This window comes from Mobula hypostoma, chromosome 3 (genome assembly GCF_963921235.1).
Source record: "Mobula hypostoma chromosome 3, sMobHyp1.1, whole genome shotgun sequence".
NCBI classification, from domain to species: domain Eukaryota; kingdom Metazoa; phylum Chordata; class Chondrichthyes; order Myliobatiformes; family Myliobatidae; genus Mobula; species Mobula hypostoma.
Genome location: NC_086099.1, coordinates 6376689 through 6384544, shown reverse-complemented (window position 1 = coordinate 6384544; position 7856 = coordinate 6376689).

Here is a 7856-nt window from a genome sequence, read left to right as displayed (position 1 = left end):
GTCTTCAGCACCATCACTCCAGTTCCCAGTCCCTGCCAAATTAGTTTAAACCCACCCGAACAATTCTGACCAACCTGCCCACGAGAATATCGGGTCCCCTTAGGTTTAGGTGTAACATGTCCCTTTTGTACAGGTCATACCTTCCCCAGAAGAGATCCCAATGAACCCCTGCCCCTTGTACCAGTTCCTCAGCCACACAAATCATCCTATTCTTACCCTTACTGGCACGTGACACAGGCAGCAATCCAGAGGTTACTGTTCTGGAGGTCCTGTTTCTCAGCTTTCTACCAAGCTCCCTAAAATCTCTCTTCAGGATCTCCTCACCTTGTCTACCTATGTCATTGGTGCCAATATGCACCGAGACTTCTGGCTGCTCATCCTTGCCCTTGAGAATGCCATGGACACGATCTGAGACATCTCTGAAACTGGCATCAGGGAGGCAACATACCATCTGAATGTCTCTATCGTGCCCACAGAACCTTGTCTCTGTTCCTCTGACAATGGAATCTCCTATCGACACTACAGTCCTCTTCAACACTCTGCTCTTCTGAGCCACAGCTCCAGACTCAGTTCCATTCCAGTCCTGATGAACTTGGGCTCACAGTAAATACCCAACAAACCTTGTCACCACCGTGAGAAACCATGAGCCTATGCTGCTGAGGGTGGAAAGGTGATGACGTAAATGGTTAAAGAAGAAAGAATCCTGGAAATAATTTGGAAGATGAGCAGCTCAGGTGGCTGATGGTTGGGTTCAGTTGTTTTCTGATTTTGGCAATTAACTTACAAATGTTTCATCACCATGCAAGCAGAGACAGTCAGTGTGTTGTTGACTGGTGTGTCCTCCGAATGCTTGGCCTTTATATACTTTTCAATCAGCTGATTGGTCATCCCTTTGGAAACTTAACTATGAAAGGACAATCCGTTTGGTCACTTTTTGGTTGGTGTGTCGTTGATCTTGTAGGCATCTTTGTATGAATTTTCACAGGATGTGCTTGTCAAGTAGAAACATGGAGAGCACTTTGAAAACTTCCGTTTATCGTAAGAGAACGCATACAGATCAGATCCCAAACTATCACAGCAACCACCCAAATGCACACAAGAAGAACTGTATCAATACTGTTCCGAAGAGCAGAGACATGCTGCAGCACAGCGGAACGGAAGGATAAAGAGGAGAAAGATCTCTTCAAAGTATTTGCATGAAATGAATACCCACGGAACTTCATACAAAGACGCCTACAAGGTCGACAATGCACCAACCAAGAAGCGACAAAATGGGTTGTCCCTCTGTATACTTGAAATATCTTGGAAATGATGGCCCAGCTGCTCCAAGAACATAGAATTTTGGTTGTGCACAAACCAACAGCAACATTGAAGAAAGTATTCTGCAGACCAAAAGAAGGAACCAAACTATTAGATGTGAACAATGTGGTCTACAAAATCCACTGTGGGGACTGCAGCAAATATTACGTCGGCCAAACTGGGAGAAAACGATCCACAAGATCCATGAACATCAACTGGCTGTAAGGCAGCGTGACCAACTCTCCCTGGTGTCACCCCATGAAGTCAAGAGGGACACAAATCCAACTGGGCACCTGTGAAAGTCAAACAACAGGAATTCTGCAGATGCTGGAAATTCAAGCAACATACATCAAAGTTGCTGGTGAACGCAGCAGGCCAAGCAGCATCTATAGGAAGAGGCGCAGTCGACGTTTCAGGCTGAGACCCTTCGTCAAGACCTGTGAAAGTCATTGTGCAAGGGAACACGCAGCATGCAAGAGAATTCCTCGAAGCATGGTCTTCTGCAAACAACTCTGTTAACAAACTCATAGACCTTGATCCTGTTTATGAGCCAGTGCAGGCTAAATTCCAGATCACGATGCATGAAGTTTGCTACACAGCCAATATGAATGAGATTTCTTCCCCCCATCACACTGGAGTTTCCAAAATGACGACCAATCAGCTGATTGAAAAGTACATAAAGGCCAGGCATTCTGAGGACACACCAGTCAACATCGCACTGACTATGTCTGCTTGGATGGTGAAGAAACATTTACAAGTAAATTGCCAAGATCAGAAAATAACTCATCCATAAGACTATAAGACATAGAAGCAAAATTAGGCCATTTGGCCCATCAAGTCTGCTCCACCACTCAATTATAGAAACATAGAAACATAGAAAATAGGTGCAGGAGTAGGCCATTCGGCCCTTCGAGCCTGCACCGCCATTTATTATGATCCTGGCTGATCATCCAACTCAGAACCCCGCCCCAGCCTTCCCTCCATACCCCCTGACCCCTGTAGCCACAAGGGCCATATCTAACTCCCTCTTAAACATAGCCAATGAACTGGCCTCAACAGTTTGCTGTGGCAGAGAATTCCACAGATTCACCACTCTCTGTGTGAAGAAGTTTTTCCTATTCTCGGTCCTAAAAGGCTTCCCCTCTATCCTCAAACTGTGACCCCTCGTTCTGGACTTCCCCAACATCGGGAACAATCTTCCTGCATCTAGCCTGTCCAATCCCTTTAGGATCTTATACGTTTCAATCAGATCCCCCCTCAATCTTCTAAATTCCAACGAGTACAAGCCCAGTTCATCCAGTCTTTCTTCATATGAAAGTCCTGCCATCCCAGGAATCAATCTGGTGAACCTTCTTTGTACTCCCTCTATGGCAAAGATGTCTTTCCTCAGATTAGGGGACCAAAACTACACACAATACTCCAGGTGTGGTCTCACCAAGGCCTTGTACAACTGCAGTAGTACCTCCCTGCTCCTGTACTCGAATCCTCTCGCTATAAATGCCAGCATACCATTCGCCTTTTTCACCGCCTGCTGTACCCCATGCCCACTTTCAATGACTGGTGTATCATGACGCCCAGGTCTCGTTGCACCTCCCCTTTTCCTAATCGGCCACCATTCAGATAATAATCTGTTTTCCTATTTTTGCCACCAAAGCTGATCTTCTTTTCCGCTCCTCAGCCCCACTCCCCGTAACCTTTGATGCCTTGTCCAGTCAAGAACCTATCAATCTCTGCCTTAAGTACACCCAACAACCTGGCCTCCACAGCTGCCTGTGGCTACAAATTCCACAAATTCACCACCCTCTGGCTAAAGGAATTTCTCCGCATCTCAGTTTTAAATGGATGTCCTTCTATCCTGAGGGTGTGTCCTGTTGTCCTGGACTCCCCCAGCATGGGAAACATCCTTCCCACATCTACTCTGTCTAGGCCTTTCAACATTCAAAAGGTTTCAGTAAGATCCCCCCTCATCCTTCTGAATTCCGGTGAGTACAGACCTAGAGCCATCAAACGTTCCTCATATGATAACACTTTCAATCCTGGAATTATCCTCGTGAACCGCCTCTGGACCCTTTCCAATGCCAGCACATCTTTTCTAAGATGAGGGGTCCAAGACTGTTCACAGTACTCAAAGAGAGGCCTCACCAGTGCCTTATAAAGCCTCAGCATCGCATCCTTGCTCTTGTATACTAGACTTCTTGAAATGAATGCTAACATGGCATTTGCCTTCCTCACCACCGACTCTACCTGCAAGTTTACCTTCAGGGTGTTCTGCACAAGGACTCCCAAGCCCCTTTGAATCTCAGATTTTTGGGTTTTCTCCCCATTTAGAAAATAGTCTGCACATTTATTTCTACTAACAAAGTGCATGACTGTGCATTTTCCAACATTGTATTTCATTCCCCACTTTCTTGCCCATTCTCCTAATATGTCTAAGTCCTTCTGCAGCCTTCCTGCTTCCTCAACACTACCTGCAACCAAGAAGGTATCTGATAAGGGAGGAGAGTGGACCATGGGAGAAGACAAATGAGGAGGGGACCCAGAGGGGGGGTGAGAGGCAAGTGAGGAGAAGAGAAGGGGTAAGAGGGGAGTAATTACCAGAAGTTAGAGAAATCGAGGCTTATGTGATTCCCTGCCCTCCTTGTTCCTGCCTCTTACAAAGCAGTGATCATGACATCAGTCCAGATTTAACTTGCCGAAACAATGGAATCACTCATTAGGAGAGGGCTGGATGACGTTATCAGAGTTAAAAGTGGGGAATGTGATCCTAATCGGATCTGCGCAAAATTTTAAATCCTTGTGGAGTGACAGATGATGTAGCAAACAGTCTAATATATTTTGCTTCTGCTGAGGTTTTCCAGAGGTTTGGAAACCCAGTGAGAACTGTAATGAGGTGAAAGTTCAAAGTTCAAAGTATGGAGGTGTGTACTGTATATTATACACAACCTTGAAATTCATCTCCTTACTAGCAGCACAAAAGAAAGAAACCCAATAGAACCCATTAATAAAAGTAAGCGAATAATATTCTGAACTGAAATGACAAACGTGAGTCCACAGCCATGAAGCCAGTCACAGATGATCCAGAAGCCCGTTAGTTGCAGATCACAGCCTCAGTTCAATGCAGAGATGAGCAGAATGGCCAAACATTAGCTCAATCTCCACTCTCGGGCCCAGGCCCCACTGCCTTGATTCGGCCTTAGCACACAACGCTGCAACCGTCCAGTACCTTCGAGACTTCGGTCCACACTGCAGAAATGGCAGATCGTACAGGCGATCAAAAGCTCAACTAGAAAAGGGAAATTACAGCCTATTGATTGCAGTATCGTTTCTGAGATAAAGTCTGTTTAATACAGTAATTTTTTATTTTGTGTGTTTTATTTGCTACCAGCAAGTCGTCAGCATGCTTCACCAGCACCATCTTAAACCAAAAAGAAAGTCCCTACATAGAGAGTTCCTGCATGGTCACTCCTCAGAGATTGACATTTTGTCTGCTGTTGAGAGTCTCAGAGACTATTGATCAATCATACAGCAGCAGAGGGTCCACACTAGGGAGTTAGTGGGGTTCCTCCTAATGTAACACGTAGCCCCCAGTACCAGACCTCCTGTGGAATGTAAAACGGGGCATATACCAGATTTGTAAATCTCTGGCAATGTTGGAGATCCTAAATTATACTTCCTGCTTGATTCTGGTCACAAGAAACTGGTCAGCAAACAGCCAGGTAAGGTGGGACTCATTGTAACTTTGATGCCTGCTCTGGCTTCAGTGACGTTTACTCCACTACGTGCTGAACTTAGCTCTGGGCTCGGTGACGTTTACTCCACTGTTTACTGAACTGAGGCCTGCTCCAGGATCGGTGACGTTTACTCGGCTATGTGCTGAACTGAGTCTGACACTGTGGCCTGCTCTGGCTGCTCCAGGCTCCATGTCTGTGGACTCACTTTTGTTCTAAATACTATTTGCTTACTTCCATTGCTTGCATGATTTACATTTCTCTCTCTCTCTGCACGTTGAAAGTTTGTTAGTATTTTTAATGGGTTCTTTTGATTTTCTTTGTTTTGCGGCTGCCTGTAAGGTGACATTTCTCAAGGTTGTATCATGTATACAGACTTCAATAATAAATGTACTTTGAACTTTGAATTTTGAACACTGGCATTAACCTGAGACTGAACAACAACACACGAGAGATTCTGCAGATGCTGGAAATCCAGAGCAACACACACAAAATGCTGGAGGAACTCAGCAGGTCAGGCAGCATCTTTGGAGGGTAAAGAACAGTTGATGTTTCGGGCCGAGACCCTTCATCAGGACTGGAGCTTCTAGTCCTCCCTCTCCTCCCACCTTTTTATTCTGGCTTTGAACACCTTCCTCTCCAGTGCATTGAAGCATGTAGTGAAACGCATCATTTGTTTCATCATTCGTGATGAGCTGGGTATATAGCGTTTGTTTATTTATTCATTCATTTGTTTACTTGCTTATTTATTTAGAGATACAGTGCGAAATAGGCCCTTCCAACCTTTCAAGCTTCATTGCCCACCAACCCCCGATGAGCCTGTTTTAACCCAAACTTAATCATGGGACAGTTAAAATCAATCAATTAACCTACCTGGTACGTGTTTGGACTGTGGGAGGAAACTGGAGCACCCAGGGGAAACCCACACATTGCACAGAAAGGACGTACAGAGATTCCTTACAGAGGACAGAGGGATTGAATTCCAACCCTGACACTCCGAGCTGTGACACTACACTACTGTTTTACCATGCTTCCAGTGCTGACATATGCCGACAACTCACCAACCCCAACCATAACCCAGTTACTGTAAAGAAATTACAGGGCCAAATATGTTCATTGAACCTACCAGGTCGAGTTGCTGAAACTGACAGAACACATTTATGCAACTCGTTGAACTGTAGTAGGGGAATCAAACACGGTTACTGAAACTCCACACTAGGACATGTACATCAGAAGATGAGGAGTTAGTTAATTTTTTCCCTTGGAGCACTGTTTCCTCAAGCTGCACAATTACATGGCCGCAAAGTAACTGAAATGCTCCCACACACATAGCCGTTGTTGCCACACAGCTGGAATTTTCTTTTATAAATGTTAATATAATACTAATATAATTTTAAAAACATGCTAATATAATTTAAAATTGTTAATATTATTGTGAAATACCCTATAATTACGTGTTAGAAACCATAGAAACATTACAGCACAGAAACAGGCCTTTTGGCCCTTCTTGGCTGTGCTGAACCATTTTTCTGCCTGGTCCCACTGACCTGCACCTGGAACATATCGCTCCATACACCTCTCATCCATGTACCTGTCCAAGTTTTCCTTAGATGTTAAAAGTGAGCCCACATTTACCACTTTATCTGGCAGCTCATTCCACACTCCCACCCCTCTCTGTGTGAAGAAACCCCCCACTAATGTTCCCTTTAAACTTTTCCCCCTTCACCCTTAACCCATGTCCTCCATTTTTTTTCTCCCCTAGCCTCAGTGGAGGCTATGATCAATATAATCCACCAATTTTCTAAATAATAAACATACCACAACCTTTACTTCAAAACATTTTAGAGCTTCAGGTTACTTTACATCATCAGTGTTTCAAGTTACAACACTGTTCCAAATTGTAACAATAAACACAATGAAAGTTGATGGCTCATTGGCCTGCTGAACACCAATGCTGTCTTCTCATATTACAAAAAAAAACATGTAAAGTGCTCGGCAGTTTCCAGGCCACGTAAAAATTTCCTGCTTAGAGTATTGATTGGTCTGTGCAGCTGTGAAAAAAATTAGAGAGAACTTCCTAACACTCTTCTGACAAAGACGACATTTCAAAAGTAATTTATTTACTATGAAACACCCTGCAGCTGCAAAGGGACTACATAGATGTCCTGATGAAGAGTCTTAGACTGAAACATTGACTGTTTATTTCCCACCATAGACGCTGCCTGACCTGCTGAGTTCCTCCAGCATTTTGTGTGTGTTCCTCCATAATAATGACTGATTTTCCTTATGAGCCCCTATACCTGTAAAGGCCTGTTTCTCCAGCATGGCCTCTGTAGCCAGCTTCACATTCTTAAGATAAATATTAGCTTTACATCAAATAAACTCCTCTCGGCCTTCCCCATGGGTACAGAGATCGATTATAACTTTGTTATTGAAGTGTTTGTTACAATTGATGCCTGCACCCGGCTGGAAGCCCGAGAAGAGTTTATTCATCATATACACTGGGAAATCCTTTCTCATTAGCTTTACTTGTCACATGTATATCAAAACACCTTTAAACAAGCTTTGTTGGATTTTTTTAACAAGGGTTTCAAGCCGTCCCCTGGCTACCCAGTTTGACTGAGGATCTCATTAAAGATAGATCCTTCGAATGGTTTCATTTGAATGCTGAAGCACAAAGATTTTTTAAAATTTGAAAGCTTAGTCTGTTTTTTCATGAAGTTACAGGATTGATGTTTAATGTCTTTCTGTATGAATAATTGCATCTTTTACTTTTGATAAAACTTTGTAAATAATTTGCTTTGGTATTTTTAATACTGTATTTTTGAT